The 12,005-nt window shown below is 45.5% G+C and overlaps 1 protein-coding gene across 6 annotated transcripts in view; it reads right to left on the reverse strand.

Annotated features, from left to right (window-relative positions):
• LOC1271440 (stress-activated protein kinase JNK) overlaps nt 1–12,005 on the reverse strand; it is a 65,966-nt gene that overhangs the window by 49,348 nt on the left and 4,613 nt on the right. For 3 of the 6 annotated variants that reach the window (XM_061659143.1, XM_061659146.1, XM_061659141.1), the window contains exon 2: nt 8,624–9,482. The gene's annotated coding sequence lies outside the window, so the exon portion shown is untranslated. The remainder of the gene's footprint in view (nt 1–8,623; nt 9,483–12,005) is intronic. The other 3 variants (XM_061659144.1, XM_061659142.1, XM_061659145.1) reach the window with 1 other exon arrangement.

Genomic DNA, 12,005 nt, shown 5'->3' on the forward strand with positions numbered 1-12,005 from the left:
AGAGCTTAAAAGGATTGTCCCGTAGCGCAAATTGTATACATTTAGGCGTTTTTTGGAATGTGCTGTATAATCTTGAGGCTGCTAAGCATCACATCGATCAACAAAAAGGAGTCAAATGGCCAAAAGAATTTACGCAGATCTTCTTTATCGACAACAGTAATTGAGCAAAATTTTCGCCTACAGTTATGCAATTCTCATAACAACTGCTTCCTAACAAAATTGCCACCCTGCTATCCCTTGTAAATTTTATGTTTTACCGTGTATTTAACTCTGCAGCACGAAAAACAGCTTTACAGTTAATTTATTTTTCGCTAATTCCCTTCCAAGCACCAAGTGCTCCTGGCTCCACGAACCAATTTTCCTAAAAAGTATCAGCGCATAGCTTCAACACGTTCAGTGTCACGCGCTGTCGCTTCTATCCTTCTCTGTATTAGCTGTCCTGCGGTGCAATGCTAAAATTGTCACTACCGATGTCAACAATCAGCAAAACATACCACACCTTGGTTAGGGGCCCTTCCCATTCCCATCCAACTGGGCGAGCACAAACCCCGTGGAAGAGAAGAGTCAAATTGTCAATTCAATGAAAATTTGTTCAATACAATCTACAGCTGCCCTTCCCTCCATCGATTCGCACACGCGTTGCAGCAGAAATTAGGTGGCCGGCTTTACCAATGGGGAGTTCTCCGTGCCGCTGCGATCTGTGGCACCCACACACACAAGGTTGCCGTGTAAATGGCGCACGTACTGCGCGTTCGAATATAAATTTAAATTCGTCCTGAGAACGGAAGCGATGCTCGGCTCTACCGTTCAACAAATTTCTGTTCAAACCAGCCGCCACCAACCAGCGAGTTCAATACATTCTGGTTCCTATTCGATTTGAATCCGGTTACATGCCGATTTGATTGTGAAAAGTGTCGGCAGAAGGTTGGAACAGGAGACGCCTATGGGCAGGCGGGTGGTGGATGATGATTCCCATTTCCCATCGAGCGAAATAAACCGGCTCGAGCTCGTTCGGAAAAACAGGAAGTGCCGCAAGCATGTTTACGCCAACGGGAGACGACGTGATGGGAAAAGACAGATTGTTCAAACACTTGCGCAAAACGCAAAATCTGATTCTGGTGCTCCTCCTGTCATTCCAGTGAATGGACAGTTGGAAAACCGCCCGGGTACAAAGGGGCGTCATCAGTGTTTAGACAACTGCTCACGTTCCCCACGCTGGACCTTCCCTGCGATAAGTGCACAGCCCGGCGCACACACACAAACGTAATTTGAAGCTGGGGACACAATTTCGTCCTTTCAAACAGGGTGATTTTAACACACAGACAGACACGCATGCTGAGGACAACGATATTTGGGGGAATGCGTGCGATTGAATTTATGAATAAATTAGCAAATTCAATTTCACATTTCCGGTCACCATCGGGCAGGGCAGGGTGGCCGGACTGGTCACGCGAATGTCTGGCTAAGCGGCGTTGCTGTGGTGGATATAAATTTGCCAACAACCGAGACAGTAACAAGCAAACACACACAGCTCTTAGAATGCTTAGAATGCAGTTTGCAGCACACAAACACGTAGATCTGTTTCATAAGCTTTGGTTTTGTCGTTAAATTACCCCTCAAAGAGAATATGGCCCGGCAGGGGGTTTAGTTCACGCTCAGGTAGATAAAGGTTCACACACACACACACACATACACACACACCACAGGAAACAACAATCGCATAAGGATATCGCACGTCGAAATCCACCCCCCTATATGTTAGTTCTTCCCACAGTCGCCACAGCACAGCACAAACAGAAGGGTCATTTCGGCAAACGAAAACAAACCAACCCCGGGGAAAGAACGTTCGATAGCGCACCGGCAACGCCTAGCATCACTTATTGTGGGTTGTATTTTTCCCAATACTAGCCCTTCTACAGCAAGACTAGAGACAGTCGGTGGTGTGTGCGAGAACATGACATGTACGCAAACAGTTGTTCACAGTGACCAATCTTCTTAGCCCGCTCGGCTTAATTTATCGTACAAATATTAGCCACTTGCCGCGTGGCACAAGCCGGGGCAAACCTCGGTGGTGCCCGAGGTTGAAGTGACGAACCTCCCGCTGTCCCCCCCCGAAAACACTCTATCGCACCGAGATATGGTTCACGGTCTGTGTACACAAAACGGATACTTTACACACGCTGGGGAGATGTGTCGCCGCCGCCGATTAAATGTGGTCCAGTCAAATGGGATTACTATCAGTATTAATTGCGGAATAATTTAGCAGCGATACAGATATGTACGCTCAAGCACACGTGAAAAGCCTACCGTTGACAGTACTCGTAGTGGTTTTGGGCATAGTGGTGGGAGCTCGGAATCGGACCTACCCGATTCCGATTCCTTGTGCGGAATCAATTCCGGAGAAAATTTCGATGCTGGAATCGATTCTGAGCTCCGGAATGAGAATCAGTTCTTGAATTGAATAAAGAAGTTTCAGAAACGAAAACAGTATGGGATTGTACACGATAATGAATCGTTGCGGCTACCAATACCAATACGATCCTAACGTCTCTTATTATGAAGTTACCGAGAACGACTCCGATTTCGAAGCCGATTTAGAGCCAATCCGATTCCGGCAGTGCCAAATCCGATTCCGGAGCCGATTTCAATTCCGTAACTGATTCCGATTCCGGAACTGATTATCATTCCGGAGCCGATTCCGGAGCCGATTCCGGACCTACTATTCGGGATCGAATCCAGAAAACTTCGGAGCTTGTCGAAATCGATTCCGACGAAAACTTCGCTTTTCCCATCAATAGATGGGCGGTATTACAGGGTTTTCCAATTCAGTTTCGAAAGTTATTTCACACCACTCTGATATTTCATTTTCATCATAATAATTTAGTTATTTAGTTAAAGTGTTGAAAATCATGCTGATGACATTAAAAATTGTGATGATGAACATGAAACATCGGATCGATGTGGAACAACATTTTGCAGGCGGTGAATAACGATGTTTAGCGGAATTTGGAGCAAGTGTGCCATACGGGGCAAGAGTGCCACCAAGCATTTTTCCTTAAAAACTTTAGTTTAATGATCAATTGTGTATACAGTTGGTTGCTTTCCAATGACTAGGTATACTGAGCCGAATTTTATATAGACCAATCGATATTTCCCATTGTTTTTAACTGATTTATATTGAGTTTCAAAATTGAGCAGAATATTATAATTTTTTAATCCTACCAAATAAGCTCTCAAAAATCATGCGAACAATCAACTGTGAAAATATTTACACTACCGTATAGCTGAGAAAACGTGAAATTTTTTGTGAGGTTAGTTGAAAAAAACTTTCTTTTTGTCACTGAAAAATTCAATTTCAAAAAAGTTACAACTTTTGGGGCAAAAGAGCCATCTCTATTTGAGGCAAGTGTGCCACCATCCTTCATAGGAGCGAGCTGTCAAAAATGTAAACATTGTTGTAGCGTTCAGCGGTATGGTGCGCTTTTACGAGCGGATTCTACTCCGGAAAAACGGACCAGCAACAACCCATATTGCGATACAGTTTGTGATGAAAAGGGGTTCATTGGTGACTCAAGACATGTAGGAATACATACACTAGTGGTACAAACGTAATAATTTCCAATTATCTAAGAAATACGGTTATTTTAACCAGGTGACCGTCTTGCCCCATACGAGTGGCCCCATAGCCCAAAAAACAACGTCTTGTTGGACCCTTTTTAAAACGCCTCAAAAACTGTTTTGTTTGCACTTTTTTCAAGCGAAACTCATATATAAGTGAGGAAATAGATGTAAAATGGTTATGAGATTTAAATCGGCTTTTGAAAAACACGTTTTAGTGAGTTATAACTTGAAATGCTTAAGGTGGCACACTTGCCCCAAATTCCGCTACATTCGAAACTGACGAAACTGGAAAATCCTGTTAGGGATGCAGGGAAGAGATGATACTGTTGAGTAATGGGCAAAGCAAAATTTTTAAACCATACCACTAATTAGATGGGTTCTTTTGCCGAGAATTTGGAGCAGCAACTGTATGGACTGTTAAATCACATTTACAGAGTTTTCCTGGTTACTTTTGAATGTACATCTTCACATTATATTAAATCATAATTCACCACCTCCAAGATGTTTTTCAACAGCTGCCAAATGGTGTATTTGCATCATCATACAATTTCAGTTCTTACACATGATTTTCAACGCGCTCATGCTAGATAGAGTTTGACAGTTTTTTGTGGTGTGTTGAAAATCATGTGGAAGAATTAAAATTTTAGTGTGATACAAATACACCATTTGACAACTGTTGAAAAACATCTTGCAATTAGTGAATAATGATGTGCTAATGATAAAAAAGATAATACTAATGATTCGAAAGTGATTTGGAAAACCCTGTAATTCACTCAGTGTGAGTGGCTGATTTGAATTTTCATATAGAATGAAGGACCAGTTCCAAAGATTATGGATCAATATTCTGCTTTAATTCATTCAGCATTAACAGTTGGTGTGAAATGAATCGAAAAGCGAATTTGTTTGTTTTGTTCCAAAGTGTTTGGAATTTTTTTTCTCGTTATCCTGCTTCCTTTTCCCTTATCCTTAGGCTTGTAATAAAAAGAATGCCATAAAAACGAATTCCCCAAAGGAATTAACCACCAGCCACCGTAGCCCGCGGTGGTGCTTCAAGCATGCACCTACTTTTTTTTATTTTTCCGCTGTTTTTCAATGAAATGAAATTAATTTGCTTGTTTCCTCGTCTTGTTTTGTGCGGGTTGCTCTTGTTTTTTGCCTTTTCGTCTCAAACATTGCACACCATATTCTCCGGGTTTGTGAGTGGCGCCGCCGCTATCGGGGAAAATAAACGGTCGCTACATGCCCGGCCATAGAAGAAGCAACCTCCGGGAGCGGCCAAAACCTTCGCCCCATCCCCCAAACAAAAACAGCCGAATCATTGCCATTCGCACAAACATGACATGCGCAATACAAATTCTATCGACTCCCTGCAAGAACCGAAAACTCCACCAAACGGCCAGACGGCGACGGGCGAAAAGGGTGGGCGCGCTACGCATTCCCGTAACCATTAAGGGACCCTCCTACTATAAAATGGCTCCCTCTCCGTACCGCTTTTCCTCGCTTAAGAAAATCGGCCTACCATCAAGGGTTGCCGCCGGTGCTGCGAGGCGTAGGGAAAAGACAAGGGACGTAGACAAAAAGCCAAAAAGGATATACAGCACTTCTCGCTGGCACAGCCGAGCGCGCGCGTGTTAGGACTGCCAAGAAGAGATTCCGAAGGTGTTTGGCACGGGCTTGTGGGGAGAGATAGGAGGAACCCATCATAAACTTGTCGTGACACCGTCGATACCGACACGCCTCGTAACAGACACTCGGCTTCGGCTCCTTTTGGGGTGTAAAATGCGTTACGAAAGTTCCGGGACTTCTACACGGACAAAACTTGTGCTGGAAAATTTGCGAATAGACAAAAAAAAAGGGCAAACGATTCCATCAGCCAGTTTGACGCTCTCAAGGATCGAAGGTTTTTTTTATGGAGCATAGAAATATTTGCAGATAAAGATTCAACTCATGCCCCGCGTGACGCTTTCCTGCGCGAGCTATTTTTAGTAACTCTCATTTGCGTCTCCACTTCCCTTCACTCTTCCAATCACACCGCCCTTTCTTAACCGAATATCATCATTCTGACAATTTATTTCCATATCTTTAGTCCTTTTCCGTTCGTGCGCGTGTGGTAAAAATAAGCGCCGAAAGAAAGAATCTGTTTGGCGGCGTTAAGCGCGCCCTATTCCGAAACGTTTGCTGGGGCACTAACCATCCTTCTTGAAGGGGAAGCGCTGCTTTGTGATAAATGTAGCTACATATTTTTTGACGGCAAAAAGCTTCTCTTTTAGGAATGGTAATGGCGCGCACGGCTCTGTCGAATTGTCGGTGTATTAATTAATCACGGCCTCGGCTGGTTCTACCCCCGGCTGGCAATTACGGCAAGCAAGTTAATGAGATAGCCCATAACGAGTTAGCGAGGGACAGAGAGAGAGAGCGAACCAACGGGAAGTCATGGAGTCTTATCAAACATGCGAATCCATGTTTTTATGCCTTCATTCCGTCACGCCACATTTTGGCAGGGGGAAGGCCGTGTGACGGATGAATCTAGCAATAGTCATAATAACATAGAAAATCCCATAGCCCGGACCATAATCTATTGCGACTGGCGGCAGTAAAGCAGCAAAAGAAAGACACTGAAGGTAGCAAATCCGTCCACACAGTTTGCCGTTTAATTATCGCGATAAAATAGTGTTTTAGAAAAAGGACAAGCCTAATTACGTTACGGTATGGTTGCTTGGTTGGGATTTTTCGTCCGCGCAAAGGTAGGGACATAATTCATTTTTATGATATTACTGTTTTTTCCATTTAGGGCATTCAAAACCTTAAAAGGATAGTACTGCAATGAAAAAGGTCATAGTTTTAGGCAATTTGCAATGTAGATTGCATAGCTTTAGGCGCATTTTTGCAGAATATTGAGTAAAACGCCTAGATGTATGCTCTTTTGCAAGACAAATCAAGCTTAGTAGCTTAAATTCTTAGATGATATTAGCATACTATTTTTTAATCCCAAAATAGAAAGATTTTACTTCTCAGCAGCTTGTAAATTAGGAAACCCCCGCCCATTCCATCTTCAACGGCGAACCCTTGAGCGGTTCAAGCGAACTATATCATTTTAAGTAGCTGCTAGATTAATCGCTCCCTGCCAACGCAGTCTCCTTCGCAAATCATCCCCATCCGCACAATCTCTTGGGCGCACTCTGCACCGAACCTGGAATGACTGGAACCCCCCGATAATTGGCTCGCTAAGCGGCACAGACACGGCAATTATGGTCTAATCAGCGAGTTTCAATCTGATTTTAATTACTCCCTCCCCCATGGCTTCGACACGCGCTAACGCCAACGGGCGCCTTTTTCGCCAGAAATAAGTGGCATCCGACCGCGTCCAGGACACTTTATACTACCAAGGGCTGCGGCTACATTTGCGCATACGGTTCCGCATAACATCTCCACGCGGTAATGGTAAAAACGGATTAGATTACGATTTTTACTTATGCCGACGTTGGACTAAATTGGCTCGTCACGTTTTTGCTCGTCCCTCGTCATCGTCGTGCATGGTTTTGGGTTTGGCGATCCTTGAGGGCGACACTGCCACAAGACCAGGACACCACACCAAATGAGAAAAAGCTTCTCAGTTCTCAGTTCGCAAAAAAACAGTGCAGTAATACCCCTCAGCACACGTGCGCATCGTTTGCGATTCTCACTTCTTGGCTCTGTGTTGGCGCTTAATTCCAATTTGTTTAAATATGCAGAAAATTACGACCAGATATCATACTCGGTGGTTTTGCCGCGGATGTCTTTTTGCCGCCAGAAAGTAAGTACCTCCCCGACCGCGTGTACGCAACTGTAACCACATTACGGCATTTTTTTTTGTTATTTGGTCGGGTACGATGGAAACAAGCAAGGAGCAAGAAAAACTCCACCAACAGCTACGGTTGCGAAAGTAATGCTCACTAACAGCTCGGGCCGAAGCGAACCGTCTTGGGTACACCTTTTGGAAAATTATCCAAACCCAGCCCGAAGTAATGTACGTTTCTTTTCGTTTTTTTTATTCCAGTGGTGGGCCGATAGTAGGGAAGAAGGATCCTTTGCCGACGGCTTCTCCATGGGGTGGCGCCTTGGCAGGCAGGGCAGGGTCCCATGAGGGAGCGGCGAAACCTTTGCGCAAAACTTTACGCGACACAAACACACACCCGGATGATGCGCCGGGGAGCACATTTCACGCTCGCGTGCTCTTTGAGGTTTTTGTGTGTGTATTTTACTTCCTACCATTGCCGTTGGCGTTCACCCCCTGTGCCTTGTGTGGTTGAACTTTTTGCTTTGTTTTATAGGGCAGCCGCATCCTTGCCGTTTTGTGATGGTGGGGAGGCTTTCGGTACTGTCGTCTTATCGCTAAGATTGCAAGAAAATGGTACCTTTTTGCTGCCGCCGGGCGCTGCATGTATGGGTTTGGTTTACATTTATGCATGATTCACAGGAATCGTTGCGCTTTTTTTTTGGGGAGTAGCGAAAACGGAAAGTTTGCCTTTGTGGGTACGCCTACAGTTGTTTCGACTTTGAACGCATTTTTTGTGAAATTTGCTTCGTTTTTTAACATATTTCTTGAACGTCTTCTAATATTATTCATGGCTCCAATGGTTCTAGGAAATAAAATAAAAAGCAAAATGTCAAAATATGCATCGAATTCAGTGTTTGCTACCCAAGACAAATCAAACAATCGCATCACGTCTTAACATGTCATAAACACGCGATAAAGTGCGTTAAAACCCGTCGGGATGCTCTTAATTGATTTAATAAACGAAACCTTAACCTTACTTAGTGTACCGTCGGGTCAGCAAAAAAAAACAGTCATTAGCTACAAACAGTTTCGGTCCTGATAAGGAACCAAGCTAAGTATTAAAACACAAGGCGGCTTTACCGCCGGACCCATTTACATGACCGCTCTTTTCCCCCCAAATCTTTACTAAGAATTAATTAACCATTTGTTTCCATTATTCTTCTGCTTCCTTCTGCCTCTACTTACCTGGAACGGCTTCCGGACGCTTCGCTCGCTCGCAGTAGTAGCTGGTGGTTTGACAGCGCAAAACGGTTCTCCCTTCGTTAGGTTAGCTCAATTCAGGATTTGTTCCAAAAATAGCACCACACGCACAGGAATTGCTTTTCCTTGAAGTGCGAACAACAACCACCAACACAGGAAATAGCGGCAGTGCCGGAAACACAAATCTATCACACAGTCTCCACCACCACCACTGGGACCCGTTTTCCACACCACGGCGGGATGGGACCGTGATTTGTTTTACTCCCTTATTTTCCCTCACACACACAAACACACACTAGATAACAACCGGTTACACACACACGTATACAAAACACTTTCTTGTTGCAAATTCTGTTGCAAAGACGGGTCACCCGCCGCCTACGATTGACCGCCGGATCGTTAGATCAATTCAGACAAGGTTTTTTCCGCCTGCTATTATCTTTCCACACAAACACACTGCTATTCTCACAATGCTTCCTAAAAAAAGCATAAGAAACTTTTACTTCTCAGTCACGAAGAATCGTTTAAATTTCGCGTGTGTGTAAGCTGTGTGTCTGTAAGTTCGTCCGTTCCTGCCACGAACGAGCCGACGTGAGTGCAATAGGGCTAAGGATAACGACCAACACGGTACGCGCAAAATGTGCTGTTGGGTCCTCCTGCTTGCCGGAAACACCGGACACCTGACTAGAGACGGTTCGGCACACACACAAACACACACGCACACAACCCTTTCAAGTGTTAGTCGAGTGGTGTGGGGTCGCAAACACTACCACCGCCGCTCGGGCAGCCGCAGCAAGTGGAACGGGCCGAACACATCAACAGGAGAGACGGTTCAACGTAGATCCTAAAAATAAAAGAAAACATGAGAAGAAAGAAACAGAATACATTAGTGAAAGACATGGCTAAATTGGACATATTATTTTACACAACAGAGCTACAACATTGTGCAATAAGACAGAGCGAGCGATGTGGGTGACATGTGTCAAAAAAGCGGTGCAGTACTTCTGTCATACGGCTCACGAAGACACGGAGAGAGGAAGCCCTTAAACACGTCCGCTAAATTAGTGGATCCTCCACTTGTGTCCTACCAGCCAGGAGGCTTGACATGTTTGCCACTTGTAATGGAAACTATTTGGACACGAGCTGCTGCTTGCAGAGCCAGACACCATTGGCCAGCACACGGCAACGCGTACACCTCGTTGCATTCGGAAAAGTGTCAGTAGGTCAGCATCTGTGATTGGTTACATAAACTGATCGAATCGGCCCCGCTCAGAGACGTCCGTTGCAAGCTTCCTTCTAGCAGCGCGGAATGCAATTGTATGTTCTCCTCTGCTTTCTATTACTGTGTGATGACGGAACGCAGAATAGATCTAGTCCTTGCACAATTCTTCGCCAATCAAAGGAAACGATTGGAAAGCAAAAATTCACCGACTCTAAAGGATAGCCGTGTAACACGCGATTTTCCACTATCTCTCTCCCTCTGATTTTCTGCATCTATATTACACACACACAACTAAACACACATACACACACACCTTTTGGGTTGGAGCGCACGCCACACGGCGGCACAGAGTACGCGTGCGAACGCAAACACCCACACACACACTGCGTGTACCGCTCGTCCCTTTGCGATTCGCACCAAAGGCTGAGGCTCGCGCAGAAAAATGCAACGACCGGCGGCAACGACTCACTCGCGACTGACGACCAACCCGTCGTAAAGCGTCGTCCTCGTCGGCACTCTGCTACTACTCAAGTGTGGTAGAGCGTTGTCCGCAAAGCGCGGCGAGACTTTTCGGGTGACTCGGGAAAGCTCGGGAAAAACAGCACGAAGCTACCGACACACCACTACTACTAGAGCACGGCAGCTGCAGGGAAGCAAAAGGGACGACCTTTTAGGTTACACTGGTGTGTGTGTGTGTGTGTGTTTGTACGGGGCTTTCTCGATTGGAAAAACCATATGGCACCGAATGTGTGCGCGTGTTCGTCGCTTGCCTCTGTGTGGATGTGTTTCCCACAGGGAAGTTCATGCGCATGCGCACCTGTGCTCGCAGGACATACGCACCAGACCATCGGAGAGGGCACACCAACACCGGTGCGGCAACGTGCACAAATGTTTCCTGTGGAAGTATTTGTGTGTGTGTGTGTGTTGGGCGAGCAGCAGCAAAAAAGGGAGACCGGCATTTTCGGTCGCCTGATGTTCGAAGCCATACACCGGGATGGGGAAGGGGGGGAATCGCGGCAGTATGGGTGTTACATCCTGCTATTTTGGGGGAAAAAGAGTACCCAGGGATGTGCAAAGAGTGTGAGAAGGGGATAGATTTTTTTGCCTCTTCCCATCCCCTTACCGCACATATTTACACTTCCTTTTTGAGGACAGGGAATAGCAAAAAAAACACACACACACGCGATGTCGCCTGAGGGAAGCAACATCAGCACCCACCGGCTCCATAAAATATTCTCCATCTCCTTACGTTTATGCTTTGCTTTGCCATTCCTTCATGCAGGATGTTATTCGTCCTTTGCCAAGCGCTTCTTTTCCTACGGCAAGCGACGAACCCACCCGAGTATGAGAGATAGAGAGAGAGAAAGACAGAGAGAGCAATGCCTGTTGGTGGTATCGTTGAGTTGGAGGAAACACCCGGAACAGGAGATTCCCACTTCCTTTGTAACGGCAATGCTGACAAGGCTGGGCGTCTTACATAAAAGCGGCAGTCCCTCTTTCCCAAGGAAAAGAAAAGCTTCCGATTCCGTCTGTTTTAACTCTTTCAACCCGGTCAATCTACAATAAAAGGGAAACTACAAGCTTATCATTAAATGTTGTCACTCATTGCTAAATAAATTAGTGTAGCGCTTACTTTTAAACGCACCAAAGCAAGCAAGCACGTCCCTTTAGGTGGATACACATCTTCTAAGGTATCGTTCCTTGTACTTCCTTTCATTGACTGCCTTTTTTCATTTCGTCCCCATTTCGGTTCACCACATCACACACATCCACACAAGGGAGAGAAGAGAGAGAGAGAGTCTGCCGCAGCCCGTTTGCACGTTTGCATAAAGCACCTGCACTGCACTTCCTTGTGCAAAATGTGTTTTCGTCCAGTGTGTGTTGTCGCACTAGAACCATCTGCTGGCTCCCCCTGTTCCCTGTTATGTCCGTGTGGTGAGCGTTAAGGCTTTTTTCTTCCTCTGCGGTTTATGCGAATGGCATAATTAGGCAGCCCAGAATGGTACTGTAACACACATACACACGCCGGCGACGCTTCCAGTCCTCATTGACACGTGCGGCGTGTCGTTCCGTTTTGTTTGTACAACTGTTACCGTTGCTCCAGCAGATTCCATTTTCCACTCGTTTCACGGTACAAACAATACA

This window comes from Anopheles gambiae, chromosome 3, assembly GCF_943734735.2.
Source record: "Anopheles gambiae chromosome 3, idAnoGambNW_F1_1, whole genome shotgun sequence".
In the NCBI taxonomy this organism is placed as follows: Eukaryota; Metazoa; Arthropoda; class Insecta; order Diptera; family Culicidae; genus Anopheles; species Anopheles gambiae.